The sequence below is a fragment of the Rutidosis leptorrhynchoides genome, chromosome 7 (assembly GCF_046630445.1).
Source record: "Rutidosis leptorrhynchoides isolate AG116_Rl617_1_P2 chromosome 7, CSIRO_AGI_Rlap_v1, whole genome shotgun sequence".
Taxonomy (NCBI): Eukaryota; Viridiplantae; Streptophyta; class Magnoliopsida; order Asterales; family Asteraceae; genus Rutidosis; species Rutidosis leptorrhynchoides.
The window spans coordinates 151515378-151527358 of NC_092339.1; positions in this window are offsets into that span (position 1 = coordinate 151515378).

Sequence of the window (11981 nt, forward strand, 5' to 3'; positions counted from 1 at the left end):
CTTGAAAACCCAGGTTACTACAAGATCAAATAACACAGCCCAATTATCAATTTGTGGGACTATCGTTGGTGTTTAAAAAAAAATTTCAAATGGTAGCCCAAGGAAATAAATAAACAAATAATTGAGGATAAAGGATTACGACTGTTTGTAGAAACATCACAGCAGCCTATTGTCTTCATTATCTTAACATCGTCCTGGTTCTCTAGTCATCATCATATCATTGTTACAGTATCATCATCAACGTCATGATTATAATCGTTACATACTTCTTCGAATCACCATCATCAATACTTCTCATCCTAACTTAGGAAGCAGACTAAAGGAGTTTTGCCCATGAACAAATGAAGCTCAGCCCAAGAATAAATAAGGAAAGTTTTTGGCCCAACAAGAAAATGATACATGGCCCAAATTGAACAATGAAATACGGCCTAGTATATAAACGAAAATATAGCAGCCCAACATACAACCCAAAAGCAACAGGTGGCGTATGTGTTTGGTTAAAATTGAAGATATTTGATGTATTATTCAGATTCAAAGAATGTCTCCATCGTGAATTATAAAATAACTGTAAAGTTGTTATTTATGTGGGGTTTAACTTTATAGTAAATTGTCTGCCATAAAGGGGAAAGAAAATACGCACATGAGACTTTAATTGATAGCATCATTCATTAACTTCTTATCACCATCACCATGTTATTATAATTGAGAGAAAAAAAATATTGCTGCTGCAAATCGGATGGCGACCTGTGGAGTTCGAACCAAATAACAGAAGGCTTGTAGCAACAGTATTTGTGATAAGTTGGTGGTTGTTCTTGGTCGTACATATTTGCAGTTGTTGACGGTAATAGATGGGATGATGATGACAACCGAATCAGAAAAACAGAAGAAAGAAGCACAAGATATATATATATATATATATATATATATATATATATATATATATATATATATATATATATATATATATATATATATATAGTGATGATAGTGGTGATTGTAGTGGTTACAAGAGGGTTGTTTTGTTGGTTTTTGGCTGTCCAAAAACAGAAAATAAAATGCTGTAGTAGGTAATAATAATTTAGTGGGTTTAGTGGTGGTTTAAATGGGTTAGACAAAGAAGGTAAAGAAAGGATTTATAAAGAGGGATCTGATGAGAGAGAGAGAGGTGGTTGCATCAAGATTTCGTGATGATCCGAGGTGGTTGTGAGTATTGAAGAGGTCGATGGTTAGTGATCAAAAAATAGCTGCAGCAGAAGTAACGTGGTAGTAGCAGGAACACTAGAAAGGTTCAAATGGTGATCGTGTGTATTGTTCACAAATACAGAAGTGTAACTGGAGGGTGGTGATGTTTTAGCAGAGGGGTATAAAATACTATTAATTTTTACAAGAAAATACTATTAAATACGATACAATTTTACACAAGATATTTATTTATTTAGAGAATGGATATACTTAAACCTTGCTACAACACTTATAGGCAGTGTACCTAATCGTATAGTAGTGTAGTTTTTAGTAAGTCCGGTTCGTTCCACAGGGAAAATCTTTAAACAAAGCTTAATGCTATATTAGTTTACTTTTATAAAAATACAAATATATATATAAGTAATATTATTATTATAAAGGAGGGTTTTTACCGTTTAATGACCGGTTTGTCGATTTTAAAACTTTAGTCGCAGTTAAAACCAAATGTAAAATAATAAATAAATACAAGACTTAATTTAAAGCGTAAAGTAAATAATGATAATGAAATTGCGAATAAAAGTGCGATAAAATAAACTTGCGATAATTAAAAAGTACGATAATTAAAAGTGCAATTAAATACAATAACAATAAATAAAATGCGATAATTAGAAGTGCAATTAAATATAAAATAAAGGAAATAAAATATGAAATAAAATAATTATGCTTATTTAAACTTCTATAATCATGATGTTTGACGTGTTGATTTTAGTTTTATGCCCATGGGTTAATTGTCCTTTGTCCTGGATTATTTAATATGTCCGTCTGGTTTTTGTCCATAACAGTCCATCAGTCATAAATATAAAGTGCGAGTGTCCTCGTCAAATTATCCTTATACCCGAAGTTAAATATTCCAACTAATTGGGGATTCGAATTGTAACAAGGTTTTGATACTTTGTTTAATGAATACACCAGGTTATCGACTGCGTGTAAACCAAGGTTTTACTACTTTGTTAACAATTACACCAATTACCCTTGAATGTAATTTCACACCTGTTTTAATTATTCTAGTGGCTATTAATCCATTCCCGTGTCCGGTTAAATGAACGATTATTCGTACATATAAATACCCCGCCCATCGTGTCCGATTGAGTGTATATGGTTATTTATAGGGACGTCCAATTGTAAATCTTTATATTAAAATTAATAAACTATCATTTAGTTAAACAAATATAAAGCCCATTAATAGCCCATAGTCTAATTTCCACAAGTGTCGTTCTTTTATCCAAACCCCAATTATGGTACAAAGCCCAATTACCCAATTTTAGTAATTAGCCCAACATCATGATTACTTCGGATTAAATAAGCATAATAATAACTTAGCTACGAGACATTAAATTAAAAAGGTTGAACATAACTTACAATGATTAAAAATAGCGTAGCGTTACACGGACAGAATTTCGACTTACACCCTTACAATATTCGCTAACATACCCTTATTATTAGGATTAAAATTAAAATTAAAATTAAAATTAAAATATAAATATAAATATTTACGTATAGATATAGAGAGGATGGATATATATGTTGGTTTTTGCGATCAGAATTCGTTTGCTTTTATAGGGAGTTTCAGAATTTGGGGCTCCGCGACTCGCGGCCCTTTTTGCCTTCAAACTCCGCGAGTCGCGGAGTTTGTAAATACAGCTCACTCCATTTTGGCTCTTTGTTTACCGACGATTTATTATATAAATGTAATATATATATAATTTATATAATTAATTATATATTATATTATATTTATATACATAGTTAACTTGTAATTTTTAGTCCGTTGCGTCGAGCGTTGAGAGTTGACTCTGGTCCCGGTTCCGGATTTTCGAACGTCATTGCGTACAATTTAATATCTTGTACTTTGCGTTTTGAATCTTTTACTCTTGTAATTTCGAGACGTTTCTTATCAATAATTGGAACCTCTTTGATTGTCTTTTGTACTTTTGAGCTTTTTGGTCGTTTGCGTCTTCAATTCGTTGAATCTGTCTTTTGTCTTCACCTTTTATTATTTAAACGAATATCACTTGTAAATAAAACAATTGCAACTAAAAGCTTGTCTTTCTTGAGGAATAATGCTATGAAATATATGTTTGTTTTTAGCATTATCAAATATTCCTACACTTGAGCGTTGCTTGTCCTCAAGCAATATCGTCTTAAAATACTAGAATCACTTCTTTATTCTTCACACTTTGTACATCAGTGATTTCTATACGGCGGTATAAATAATGGTAGTAACGATATGGTTTACAGTCCCACATGACTATGAAAATTTAGATCCATTAAGGAAATTGGATCTTTATGAAAACATTTGATCTTTTGAAAATTAAATCTCCTTTTTACCCTAGATAAGTTTTCCAGAATAACCCTTCACCGGTGTTTGCAAAATATTTTTGTGGGTTTGGTGGGTTTCAGATTTGAAAATTTTAGCTCAAAACTTATGGTTTTGTGTCACCCACTTGCTAACCTTGTATTAGGAAAGCAACACGTCCAGTTTACTTGTCCCGTATATTACCTTTCGGTAAACTACCGTCTGGTTGTAAAGGAAAGCGTTGAACAAGCAACTGTTAAGGCAATGTCCCCTGACATGCTTTTAATTATGGTCTATAACGTGTCGGACGCAATTACTATCCTTGGTAGGAGCAATAGTAAAGCTCACCCTTATAATTTTTCGATCTGGCACAAGGTCCTGTCTTTGACAACTATGCAACCACCGTTCTTACGGTTGACACCTGATTTAGTTCAGGTGACCTAATGAATTCCAGGTGAATTCCTAGGATTTTACGTTCAATGGTAATGAACGCATTGAAAATAGGGTTTTCAGAAAACAAATCGGTTTGTAATTTTGATCAAAATATTTTCTCGTTCAAGCTCGAGTTTAGATATCATTGAATTTCATGAGTTTGTAATTCTCAATCTTTAAGGTCAATCTCAATGATTGAGTAATATCAGGCTTAAAAGCTGATTTTTGATCTTTTAAGGAGATTATCCTTTCTGGGGATCTGATTCATTAGCCTTATCCAGCTAATTTGCATGGTGCCCCCCATTTTACGAGATAAATCCTTCTCATGGTTAGGATAAATCTGACCACTTGGCGACCCTGTTTAATGCTGAGGTCCGTGGATTTCCTGCTGATTTTAGAGATGACTTTTTTAGATTTTTCGTCAACCTACAGCTGGTCTGGACGACAACTTCTTGACCTAAATCAAGAAGCGCGTGTCTTTTTAGGAAGACTTTACTTCCTTTTAATGATGGAATTGATTCATCGTGTAGATCCATCTCTTCTTTTCTTTCATCGGGTAAAATAGTTTAGTTTAGTCCAAAGCAAAAGTATTTTCAGTTATTTGTATAAAAATATGTGACATATGTTTTGAATAACTTGGAGAATTTTCCCACACTTGGCTTTTATTTTCCTTTTTATTGTCCTCTATTCCATTTTAAATGAATTTTAACATTTTGGTTTGTTTCTCAATTTATGTCCTTTCCGAGGTAACAATAATTTCGGTGTTAAAACCTAGTTTTATCGTTCATAAATATGTATAAACATGATTTTGAGTTCATTTAATTGAAAATTTTGAAAATTTTTACTAGAATTGGGTAGTCAGTATATAAGACTAGGGCTGTTCTTTATTATCAGAGAGCACTAGATTCTAATACAACTACTGCTTTACTAGTATTTTTAATGGTAACCAAGTGTTTAAGATAGAAATTATAAAATCCGAAAGAATTTAACCCCTTCCCACACTTAAGATCTTGCAATGCCCTCATTTGCAAGAAATCAGTAACAATTTAAATTATTGAGGGTGATTTGTGTGAAAATGATTAAATTTTTACCAAAGTTTCCAAATATATTGGCGTTTGTTTGCTGAATGATAAATGGTGCACATCATTTGTTCATTCCGTCTTGTTGTTATTTCACATATATTTTGCATCTTGTCGTCAAAATTAGTTGCTTTTGCTGAACTTAATGCCAGTCTTTGAAAATGCGTTGTTTTACCCTGTTGTGTACATAAGATAAACTGCATACATATATACATATTTTTGAAGTTTGGTATATTACCCCACATTAAAAAAAAATTATTAAAATCTAAGAATAAAAGTTAGAAAATTATAAAAACTATTACAATATTAACATAAGTATTAAACGTATCAACATTACAAATTACAAAATAAATAAAACTAAGTAGACTAGGGATGATACTGATACCAATAGGGGTTCCATGCATAACCATAGGTGCTATAAAATGCTTCGGCAGGGTTATACGTAGGATACGGTGGTTGCATCTCTATAGACCAGGGAGAGAATATGGGCTTTGGAGTAGGAATATAGTTTCTACCTATATGTTGGCAATAAGCTATGATTTGGTTTTGATGAACTTGCCAATCTTCAAATGCTCTTTGTCTAGCATTTTCGTACTCCTGTGCAGCTATAAACCTTTGCATTTCTTGCATTTCATTTCCCCCTCCTACATTACCTTGCTGTTGGTTTCTCTCAACCTGTGGATGTCTACCATGGTATTGTACTGCGGCGTTATTTCGCCTCTTCAAAACTTTCTCACCATGGTATACATTTAAACCTATTGTATCGCGGGGTTCTGGTTCTTCGACTAATAATCTCCCCCGACTTATATCCACACCGAGATATTCAGCAATCAAAGTAATAAATATACCACCTCCTATTATGCTATGCGGTCTCATCCCCCTAACCATAGCTGATAAATAATAACCCACACAATAAGGTATACTTACATCGCTTTGTGGGTCTCGAATACACATATGGTAAAACAAATCCTGTTCATTTACCTTTTCCTTGTTCTTACCTCTTTGTGTAATCGAATTAGCTAAAAACCTATGAATTACTCTTAATTCAGCTCTATCAATATCCAAATAAGAGTAATTTCCCCCTTTGAATCGGTGATGGCTTGTCATTTGACTCCATACACCATGTGTATCAAAATTTTCATCTATCTTTCTACCATTTAGTATCAACCCTCTACAATCGGCAGATGCTAACTCCTCAGGCGTATATATACGTAAAGCCTGAGCCATGTCTAGTAAAGACATGTGGCGCATCGAACCTCCTAACAAAAATCTAATAAAAGATCGATCGGTTAAACTAGCTACCCGATCATTTAATTCTATACTATACAACAATTCTTCACACCATACTTTATATACAGGTCTACGCATGGTGAATAAACGTATCCAGTCGTTAAAAGTAGAATTACCATACCTCTGTGCAAGTAATTCCCTAATTGGCCCGGCCAATTCTACAGCTTCTAATGGTCCCCATTCTATGACCCTAGGTACCTCAACAACTTTAGAATGAAGAGTATGCAAACCCCTTTGGTATTTTGGATAATCTATCCAAAGTCTGTCAAATCTCAGGTTCGGGTGCAAATCTTCCAAGTGCATATCAGAAAATGTCATGACTGGATGAGGTATATCTTGCTTGTAGTAGTTATCCACCTCCTGTTGTTCCGCATTCTCAGCAGGAGCATTGCGAGCTTGGGATGAAGATTCACCCCTTTCAGTCTGCAAAACACATCAAACACAATTTTTGTGCATCCAAATATGCATTAGTGTCAGCAAAATCATCAATCAAAATAATTATAATGACATGATCAATTTATATCAAACTTAAGCTCATTTTCATATTTTCATCAAATCTACACTTTTTCAAATAAGCATATACGAAAATGTTCGCCAAGTTCATAAGCATTTAACTCAAATAACATGTCAAAATAATCATTACTAGCAATTAAACAAGTTTCAAATGGCATTATCTCAAAAATCAAGTTCATGAATTTTTAGACTTGAAAAAGTCCACTTTAATTCTCAAAATCATGTTTAGGCTCAAAGTTTGGATCATTTAACTACCTAAACATGTTACATTACTTAATTTAGCAACAATTCATGACAAAAATCGGCCATAACCTGTTTATATCAAAAAGCCCCAAATTTGCTCAAGAACACAAACCCTAGATTACTCAAAATTTGAAGTTTAAGGCTTCTAATCATGTTAAATAGCATCAATCTAGGTTATACAAGCATAATACATAAACAATTTAAGCATAATTACACTAAAAAGCATCAAAATCAAATTGGGGAAAAAATTGCTCAAGAACACTAATTTTCGAATTAAATGGTGTTTAGGTGTAGAAATTTACCGTTTTTCTTGAGTAATTCCTTGATAGCATCCTTCTCAACATGATTTTAGTAAAAGATTTGATTATTAACGGTTAAATATTATGATTTTGGGGGTGTTTTTTCGGGTTTTTGCGGCTGTGTTTCGCAGTATTTGGTGTGTGGGTTTTTCAACTGATCAGTTCTGCTTTTTTATTTTTTTTTCTGATTTTTGGTCCCTCCGCAAGTCGCGGGGTTTAAACCTTCAAACTCCGCGAGTCACGGAGTTTGTATTTTTTTTTTTTAACATCTTATACTAATTAAAACAATTAAGTAATTAATTTTAAAATTTTGTTTCCTTTGTTATTTAGGACGAGGTCGTTTCGGATCGATGTCCTAGTCCGTCCTTCGACAAAATTTTAAAATTTGTCTTTTTGTAGCGATTGTTTTAAAAGCTAAGATTTTTGGGTTTTTTAATGTTTTTGGCATACTTTAATTCAATAAGATTAAAAATAATGATAATAAAAGTTCTCGTCCCTCCCTCGGGTAAAGCAATTTCGGTTCAACGACCTAGTCTTCAACTTACGACGAATTTTAAAAATCATATTTTTAACTTAATGAGATAAAGTAAATTTTTGTTTTTAAATTCACACCAAACTTAAAATAAAAATACATATTATAAAATCACACCAAACTTATATTATATTTTTCAAATATTTACATTTTTAAATATATTGTTTTTACAAAGTTTACAATATTAATTTAAGATTTATATATTAATTTTAAAAACATGGTAAAAATAAAATTAAAAATCTTTTTGGCTTTTTATCCCACTTTAATCAATCAAATATTATCAAAAATATACGCCCCTCTTTTCGGTAAAGTAATTTCGGTTCCATGACCTAATTTAACTCATGACGAATTTTTGAAATATTTTGGGTTGATTGATTAAAGATATTTATACCTTAAGAATAAACGTTAAATTTCGCAGTGATGTAATAAATTTTTGAATGATATCAATAATTTCGGTCGCCAAACCTAATTTTATTCAATACCAATTTAATACTTTATAGCGAACAAATTAGCGTTTATTATCAAAAGGTTAAAAATAAAAATAAATAAAAACTATACAGACTTACCTGTGAGATAGTATTCTTAGTTATATGATCTATCCCATTCATAAGATAGTCAGTTTAATTGGTTTTCCATAGCTACATAGGCGTAACCTCGAGCATTCAGTGTCTTTTCTTCTAAACATATGAACGGTCCGTCTCTGCATAAAGTAACAAATTCGGTGTTTGAATAGGTTTGATTATTTGAACATTTACCTCCATGTGACCATTTTCCACATTTGTGACATCTTTCTAGGTGTCGTGCTCTTCTTTTCGCTGCGGATTTTGATTTTCCTTTACCAAATTGTAACTTATTATCTTCGCATCTGGATTCTTTTCTAACTCCGTCCAATCTTTCTCTGATTACTGATACTATTTCACTCGGTAGTGTGTCATTATTACGTTTAGTGATCAAGTAGCATTAGACCATGGTTTAGTTCACAGGCAGTCTTCATTTCCTAAAAAAATAAAAATTCAGAATGGGGGGAGAAGACTAGTTCTTTAGGGTCTGCTAGGGAAAGACCATTCGGGTTCCATTTTCGAGAACTACACGAAAACAGACAATCTAACTCTAACAGAAATACATAAACCCCCTATACTTAGTTAGCTGTGGTATCGAAATTGTGATTAACTTCGTTGTCGACTTCCATCGGACTATCTATATAATGTTTAACTCGGTGACCATTAACGTTAAATTCAATCCCATTTGAATTTATTAATTCTATCGTTCCGTATGGGAAAACTCTTTTGACTATGAATGGTCCAGACCATCTTGATTTCAATTTTCCAGGAAATAGCTTGAATCGTGAATTGAAAAGAAGAACTCTGTCTCCTTCTTTAAATTCTTTTGAACTTCTGATTCTTTTATCATGCCATTTCTTCGTTTTTTCTTTATAGATTAACGAATTTTCGTATGCTTCATGTCTTAATTCTTCTAATTTGTTTAATTGGTTTAATCGTAGACGTCCAGCTTCATGTAAATCAAGATTACATGTCTTCAAAGCCCAAAATGCTTTGTGTTCAATTTCTACTGGAAGATGACATGCTTTTCCATAAACAAGTCTAAAAGGTGTGGTTCCAATTGGAGTTTTGTAGGCTGTTCTAAAAGCCCAGAGTGCATCCTCCAATTTAATGGACCATTCCTTCGGATTTGATCCTACGGTTTTCTCTAGAATACGTTTTAAAGCTCGGTTGGTATTTTCAACTTGTCCACTTGTTTGTGGATGATATGCGGTGGAGATTTTATGAGTTACTCCATATCTTTTAAGAACTTTCTCAAGTTGATTATTACTGAAATGAGTACCTCGATCACTTATTAAAGCTTTCGGTGTTCCAAACCTTGCAAAAAGACGTTTTAAAAAGTTGACTACAACTCGTGCATCGTTAGTTGGGAGAGCTTGTGCTTCCGCCCATTTAGATACATAATCAATGGCTACGAGAATATAGAGATTATTATGAGATTTTGGAAATGGACCCATAAAGTCAATACCCCAAATGTCAAATACTTCACATACTTGGATGACATTTTGTGGCATTTCATCACGTTGACTTATTTTTCCGGCCCTTTGACAAGCATCACAGGATTTGCAAAGTAGGTGTGCGTCTTTGTAAATTGTAGGCCAATATAATCCAGCATCATAAACTTTTCTTGCTGTTAGTTGAGGCCCATAATGCCCTCCTGTTGGTCCTGTGTGACAATGGTTTAAAATTTTACTAGCTTCATCTCCAAATACACATCGGCGTATTATTCCATCGGGACAACTTTTAAACAGATGTGGATCTTCCCAAAAATAGTGTTTTATATCACTGAAGAATTTCTTTCGTTTTTGGTACGATAATCCTTTTTCAAGGAATCCACAAACTAAGTAGTTTGCATAGTCTGCAAACCATGGAATTTCTTTATAATCTATCTTCAATAGATATTCATCAGAAAAGTTGTCTTGTATGGCCGATTCATTTAGAACTTCTAACTCAGGATTTTCAAGACGAGAAAGATGATCTGCGGTGAGATTTTCTGCTCCTCTTTTATCTCGGATTTCAATATCAAATTCTTGTAAGAGTAAGATCCAACGGATTAATCTTGGTTTAGCATCTTGTTTCAAAAATAGGTATCTAAGAGCAGAATGGTCGGTATAGACCACCGTTTTTGCTAGAACGAGATATGATCGAAATTTGTCAAAAGCAAAGACAATAGCAAGGAGTTCTTTTTCAGTAGTTGTATAGTTCGTTTGTGCTCCTTGTAACGTCTTACTAGCATAATATATAGGTTGAAATCGTTTTTCAATCCTTTGTCCTAAAATGGCTCCCATTGCAAAATCACTTGCATCGCACATTAGTTCAAATGGTAGATTCCAATTTGGTGTTATCATGATCGGCGCATTAGTGAGTTTCTCTTTAAGAATATTAAAAGATTTGATACACTCATCTGAAAAGATGAATGGAGCATCTTTTTCTAGGAGTTTATTCATAGGAGTGGCAATTTTAAAAAAATCTTTTATGAAACGTCGGTAAAAACCGGCATGCCCTAGAAAACTCCTAACTCCTCTAACATTGGTGGGATGTGGAAGTTTAGCAATTACATCTACTTTAGCTCTATCCACTTCAATTCCTTCTTTTGAAATTTTATGTCCAAGAACGATGCCCTCTTTAACCATAAAATGGCATTTCTCCCAATTAAGAACTAGATTTGATTGTTCGCATCTAATAAGCATTCGTTCCAGATTAACTAGACATGATTCAAATGTATCACCGAAGACTGAAAAGTCATCCATGAAAACTTCCATGCATTCTTCTATCATGTCATGAAAAATCGCCATCATACACCTTTGAAAGGTTGCAGGGGCGTTACAAAGTCCAAATGGCATGCGTTTGTAAGCAAAAGTACCATAAGGGCACGTGAATGTGGTTTTCTCTTGATCTTCGGGTGCTATTGGAATTTGAAAATATCCGGAAAATCCATCTAGAAAACAATAGTAACTATTTCTGGCTAATCTTTCCAACATTTGATCTATGAAAGGTAAGGGAAAGTGATCTTTTCTGGTGGCGTCATTTAATTTTCTATAATCAATAATACACGCCATCCTGTTACAGTCCTAGTAGGAATAAGCTCATTTTTTTCATTTGTAATGACAGTCATGCCACCCTTCTTAGGCACGCATTGAACTGGGCTTACCCATGGACTATCAGAGATTGGATAAATTAGACCTGCGTCTAGCAGTTTAATAATCTCTTTCTTAACTAGATCTTGCATATTAGGATTTAGTCTTCGTTGGCGTTGCACATACGTTTTATGACCTTCTTCCATAAGGATTTTATGTGTGCAATACGAAGGACTTATTCCTTTAATATCATGAATCTTCCATGCAATGGCTGGTTTATGAGCTTTCAACACAGAAATGAGTTGTGATTTCTCATTTTTAGTAAGAGAAGACGATATTATTACAGGTAATTCAGATTCACCATGTAAATAAGCGTATTCCAAATGGTTTGGAAGTGGCTTTAACTCTAATTTCGGAG